This window comes from Podarcis tiliguerta, assembly GCF_965153285.1.
Source record: "Podarcis tiliguerta genome assembly, chromosome: 1".
Lineage (NCBI taxonomy): Eukaryota > Metazoa > Chordata > Lepidosauria > Squamata > Lacertidae > Podarcis > Podarcis tiliguerta.
In genome coordinates this window covers 49,914,584-49,921,160 of record NC_139534.1, presented here as the reverse complement: position 1 = coordinate 49,921,160, position 6,577 = coordinate 49,914,584, and the positions used below count along the sequence as shown (strand labels likewise).

At 42.2% G+C, this 6,577-nt stretch overlaps 1 pseudogene across 1 annotated transcript; it reads left to right on the top strand.

Annotated features, from left to right (window-relative positions):
• Positions 1–2,978: 2,978 nt before the first annotated feature.
• Positions 2,979–6,142, top strand: LOC310673478 (intraflagellar transport protein 22 homolog; annotated as a pseudogene). Its single transcript has one exon. The product of its transcript is annotated as an intraflagellar transport protein 22 homolog (transcript).
• Positions 6,143–6,577: the final 435 nt, after the last annotated feature.

Sequence of the window (6,577 nt, the reverse complement as noted above, 5' to 3'; positions counted from 1 at the left end):
TCATAAAACAAATAGCACTAAATGAATGGGTTTCCTTCACTGCATATAGTATTTATCACCAAAGGTTGCTTCCAGTGGACCTGTTTATTGAGCATTCATCTTGATTTATTTGCACAAAGTTTGCAGGGAGCTTAGATGATGTTGGCTACTTATTGGACATTCATTCTAATTGTTTACAAGGATATTATATGATGTTGCATTAAGCAATCATTATTCAACACTTTCCAGTGTTCCTCATCATGTTCCTCATCACATAAAGTCTAATTGGGGGGGAGTGCAGGTCTGTGGTGGAAGAGTGCCAAATCAGCTCCGATTGTACAGCCCTAATTTTCTATTATGTGATTCAATCCTACCCCAAAACAGCAGCTGTCTGAAGGCTCCCTGTGTTTATCTTAGCAAGTTAATCAGAGCGTTCCTGGCTGCCTGTATGGATGATTTACAATTAGACTGGAAGACATTCTGGTTTGTAGTTGTCATTGTTGTTGCTGCTGCTGCTGTTAGCAGAAGTACAAGTAGAATTAGCAGCTATTATTTGTATCATTTTTATAATCATCTTCCACTTTATAGAGAAAGGCCTCTGTTCTAAGGGGTGGAAGTCAGTAAGGCCTATTTGCACCATAAACATTCAATGGTTTTATACTAGTTAAACCACTAAAATATTCTGGGAATTGTAGTTTGGTGAAAGTGCTAAGAATTCTCAGCAAGATTTGGGCCCCACTCAGAAAAAGAACTACAGTTCCCAAGAATATTGTAGAAGGGAGATGTGTGTGCAGTGTAGATATGTATGCAATAAGTATGCCATGTGGATATGCACTCACAAGGCAATGCTATGAAGTGTCTTCATATGCAGCTCATAGCTGTCAACATTTCCCTTTTTGTAAGGGAAATTCCCTTATTCCAAATAGGATTCCTCGCAAGAAAAGTGAAAAGTTGACAGCTATGGTGAAGCTGTGTTACAAACATTGGGCTGCAGTACCACACCACACAGGGACGCGGGTGGCGCTGTGGGTTAAAGCCTCAGCACCTAGGGCTTGCCGATCGAAAGGTCGGCGGTTCGAATCCCTGTGGCGGGGTGCGCTCCCGTTGCTCGGTCCCAGCGCCTGCCAACCTAGCAGTTCAAAAGCACTCTTAAGTGCAAGTAGATAAATAGGGACCACTTACTAGCGGGAAGGTAAATGGCGTTCCGTGTGCGGCTCTGGCTCGCCAGAGCAGCTTTGTCACGCTGGCCACGTGACCTGGAAGTGTCTGCGGACAGCGCTGGCCCCCGGCCTCTTTGAGTGAGATGGGCGCACAACCCTAGAGTCTGTCAAGACTGGCCCGTACGGGCAGGGGTACCTTTACCTTTTTACCACACCACACAGCATCTTGTGTTGAGCAAAGGAGTACAGTCATCTAGCCTTGTCTCACTTCTTAGGCAAAGGCATCTACTACCCATCCACCCCCACAGTAACACAGGGGTGTCTTACCTGAGGCCCTGTGGATATTGCTGAACTACATCACCCATCAGCCCCCAGCCAGCATGCCTGAGGAGATTGGAATCATAGACTTTGCTATGAAGAAAGTGACTGGGAAGTGTGGGATAACAACTTGAGTGGTGCTACTTTGCATAACCTCCCCACATACAAATCAGAATGAATGCCAACATCCTCTAACCTCCCTGAAAACCTTTGCCCAACAAATCAGAATGCAGGCTTAATAAACAGGTTGTCTGGAAGTGACCTTACACTAGCTGGGACAAAGGGTGGAAAATGGCCATTCCCCCTGACAAAACAACAGAAGAGAGATTCAAACATCCAGACACAAGTAACGAATAAAGGAGACGCCCCAAAGGTCTCTCTTCCGGAACACTGTGATTGCCCAAAATGTTAAAACAGCAGGTTCTTGAGGGCAGGGTTTGGAAAAAAAGTATGACCTGCCAGTCATTTCTGGCCTGACATTTGCAAATCATTTGAGGGCACTGTTTCCAGCAATCGAAACTTGTCTCTTTGTTCCATGGAACCTTCTGGTTCGGCAACCATTCCCCAGAGATGACACGAAGTTTTGCTACTTTCCACCCAAGGCACTTCACTTTCTCCTCTTCCATTGTCAAATAATGAATTTCTTAATCCCCATTTTAGTTTCATTCTTTCACTTTGTTGAAGTGCAGAAGCAGGGACTAGGTTTCTGCAAAATATCAATACACCGTTCGGGGGTTCCTCAGCTGTAAAAGGGTTGAAAATCCCTAATCTATAGAGTGCCTTGATATCCTGCTACTACAACCACAATCTTAATTGCTTAAAACCACACAGGAGTGCCCCATCTGCTGTATATATTTAAAGCAGTATCATACCACTTTAAACAGTGGTTGTTTTTCTCAAAGTATCCTGGGAAATGTAGTCTCTTAAGGGTGCTGAGAGTTGTTAGAAGGAGAGCCCTTTTTTCCTCAAAGGGCTGCATTGCCTCTTCCCAGGGAACTCTGAAAATTGTAGCTCTGTGTGGGGAATAGGGGTCTCTCTCAGCACCTTGAAATACACTTTTAAAATGTCTTAAGATTTATTCAGAGTTCTAGCAAAAGCTCTCAGGCATATAAACTAAGAAGACTTGGTTAATGTTTGATACTCTGTTGTGTTTCTTTATACATATTCTGTTTGAAGTCCCCCAGAGTGACCAGGGCAACCCAGGGCAGGGTACAAGAAATAAATTCTTATCACCATTCTTATCATCATTATCATTATTGATTCAAAGCACCAGAGAAGAGATGGTGTCTTGAGATTTTGTGACATTTCGTTGTTTATTGCGCGTGCGTGCTCGCGAGCACACACACACACACACACACACTCTTATTAGGCATTCAATGCACCATTTACTCTTCCCTAAATGGGTATTTCTTTTGACTCCTATTGTAATGACTCTTAAAAGAGAAAAAATATATATCCCTTCTCACCCACATGGCAAAGTGAAGAAAGAATCTATACAATTCTGTCCACAAATCACATAATAGGGCAATTAAGACAAAGTCAGAGAGCTTCCATGGAGTCCTCCAACTCTTAGGAGGTTTTCTAGTAAATGAACAGAAATAAAACTTTACACATACCAAAAAATGCCTGTGCAACTAGGATTAATGATATAAATTAGAAAAATCCCCATGACTTTCATAATTACATAATTCATCAAAATAATAAAATTATGGTTGCTTTCAAGCATAATATTCTATCCAGTGTCAGCCCCCTACCATCCTGTTAATAAGTCTGAGCCAAGATACATTTCGAAAGTAGCTTTAGACAAAAGGCAGACAAATTGTCCACTAGTATCAACTGATTTCCAACAATGCACAGGACATATTAACTAACACTTAAGAGGAAAGCATAACACATAGCAATACTAGCAGCACACAACAATTATAGGAATGGCCAGGTGGGGTTTTTAATAATACGAAGGAAGAAAAACACATGAAAGGAAGAATTAAAATAGCATTTTATGTGGATTTAATCAATTTATTAGGTGAATTTTACAAAGTACCTAAGCAGAGCACAGAAACCACCAACCCAAATATTTAAAAAATCTGAACAGAAAGCCAGTCCCAACACACAGCCAAACTGACTCAAAGAAAACCCAGAGTAATAGGAAAACCAACCATTTTTAGGCCAGCCCCCAAAACAGGAGATATCTTTTCCACCTTTGGCAAGCTGTATGATCCACTAACTAGAGTCACTTCCCCACCAAAAAAAACCCCACAAAAATGATCCATTCCTTTTATGGTAGATTAGCCTGCCAGAAAACAGATTATTTCCCCACAGATTGCAATGGATGAAAAGCAGTTTTTAAAGAAATGCAGTTCAAAAACATTGTCTATAGTATAGAATGCCATAACTAGATAGATCTACAGAATAGACACCTGTAGCATAACTAGTTTTAAATATGATCAATTAGAGCATAGCATAGCTATATAGTTATTACAGCCAAATCTCAGCATTCCCTTCCACACAGTTTTCTCAACATGCTATCATCCCTGTTAGCATGATTAACAAAGCAAATCCAGAGTGTAGATCTGCAGTCAGAAGATTGGAGGTATGTAAAAAAGACGGTGCGTGGCTCAGTTCTGGGTTGCTCCTATATATATTTCAACTGAGTGTGTATCCTTATTCAGCCAAAATGGCACTATCCAAGCACAAGGAGACTTGGGAGAACCCCAAAGTTTGCAGAAGTACAAAGAATATTTAGGGAGGTAAACCCTAAAAGGGTGGCAACTCCAACACAACCTACTGAGCATGCTCAGTGGACACTGAATGCTGGCTGACTGCTAGGGCTAGGATGGAACAGAAAAGCACGAAGAGGGTGGAATGGAGTTTCCTGAAAGAGAGCATTGCTGGCTGGTTGGCTAGCTTGCTGGAACCCTGGACAGGAGTTCTCCACACTTCATTGTTTCCTTGTTTTTGCAAGTCCCGCTAGTTGACTTTTATGGGACAAACTACCATGTTGCAGTCTAGGGCAGTGTTGAAAGGAGGCAGAATGTGTTTCTCATAAACAGGGGCTACCCCAGGGGTGACCCTGGAGGCGTGCCTTTCTCCCAAATAAACTGCCACTCATTCCTGTGTAAAGCAAAATGCTGCATTTGTGGAAGAGACAAAACATGCCCAGACTACATAACTCAGAATACCGACATTTGGGGTTTCATGGCTGGGATCAGTGTCTGCCCCTAAAGGCCACTTGAGGGTTTTCATATGCCTCCGGTGCCTTCTCACTCTCTCCTGCATACGAATGAGAGGAGTTCAAGAGGCACACTTACCTTCCAACCAAATTTTTGGGTTGGGAGAGGATGGAAACTTAATTCCATTCATAGGAAACTACCTTTAACCAGGTCAGAATAGGAGTCCACCTGCTGGATGGCCTCTAGACCAGAGCATTTTCCCATTCATTGTTATCTTGAAACTTTGGAACAGTGCAGCATGGGTAAATTTGGAAATGGAGAACTGTCCTGAAACCTTGCTGAGACATTAGTGATGGAGTGAGGAAACTATGTGTGGGTGGAAAGTGGAACTGAGGAAAGCTCTGGAACATGGCTTCTCTCTAAATTGCTCCTGAGTAGATAAACTTGTTCAATGTTTATAGCACTTGTAAAAAGAACAGAATTACTGCAGAAAAGCTTCTCTCTTCCAGCTTGGTTGACAAAGGACAGGTGGATGCTCCCATTATTATTATTATTATTATTATTATTATTATTATTATTATTATACCACACTATACTCACAGGTCTCAGGACAGTTCACAAGATGAAATCAGAATATAAAACCACAAAGCACATACTCAAAATAAAAAACAACAACCCGCCCCCCAAAAAGAGATGAAGATAAATTGTTATAGATTGTTGTTTACAGAGTGGGGGAATATCTACAGTTTTTAAATTAAAATATTACTTCAGAATGCACCCAAGATCCCCATTCAGTCAAGTCTTATTTTATATATAAAAGAATCACAAACACCTCACAGTGATTTATATTCCATTCTTCCAGAGGATTGGAGCTGCCCTTTCAGCTGTTTGCTCAGGTTGGCTTTATATGTGAGGTCAAGGCTATGTAGCCTAGTCCAAGGGAAGATGCCAAAGGTGAAGTTCCTCTTTGTTGGCCCCAGTGAGGCTGGAAAGCCTGTCTTGGCAAACTCCTTGTCAGAGAGCACCAAAGGCATTGGTAGTTATCTCCCAACACATGCAGTAAGGATCCTAGAATACAAGAAGCCAGATTTCGGGGGAAATGGCAAAGAAGCAGGGTGTTAGATTGAACTGTGGGATTGTGGAGGGGATCAAAAATCCGAGACTTTCTGGCCCGTACTGATGAAAGATCCCCATGGGGATCACTATTGTTTTTAACCAAGGCTCGTCTGGCTGTGCGAAGGAGATTGAAATGTGGCACTCTTGTTTTGTCCAGCAACAGCAGCTGCCGGAGAGCCAATGCCTGCTCATTTCACATCACAAGCCAGGCGGCACAATGAAGCCGGGAGAATCTCACTTTGCCTCCACTGCTGAACTGGCTGCAGGTCGTCCACTCTGGCCTCAAAAAAGATCCTGAAGATTCCGGATGGAATTTGAGAAGTCCCTCAGTGGCATTATCAAGTTGGGAAATGAGAACCGAGACAGAGAGATGCTGCTGATCACTTAAAAGCAGGAGGAACGTTGCTGCGAAGAAAATAAAAGAAATGCCCATTTAAACACACATACACGTAGGTTTCCAGGGCAGCTCTCAACAAGTTTAAAATTTAAAAACAACAAAACAAAACATGAAAAACAAGAACATTAAAATAGCAAAGCATAAGAGGCATATAAAAGCAGTCATCAGAATTTGTAAAAAAAACACACCAAGCAGCATAAAAGAGGTAAAGAAAGGGTTAATGACTTGAGCCCATCACCAATGTATCAGGTCTAACTGGAGCATATCAGTTTGGATGGCCAGAAGGTGGCAGTGCTTGCCTGTCCAATCTCCTTTCTCTTCAGATCGCCTCTCTATTAAGATGGCCTCATAGGAGTTTCCTCCCACACCCTTGTCTCTTTAGGATTACCATGCAACTTTTAACAACTTGGCCTTCTGAGACACGTTTTGAGTCTTTT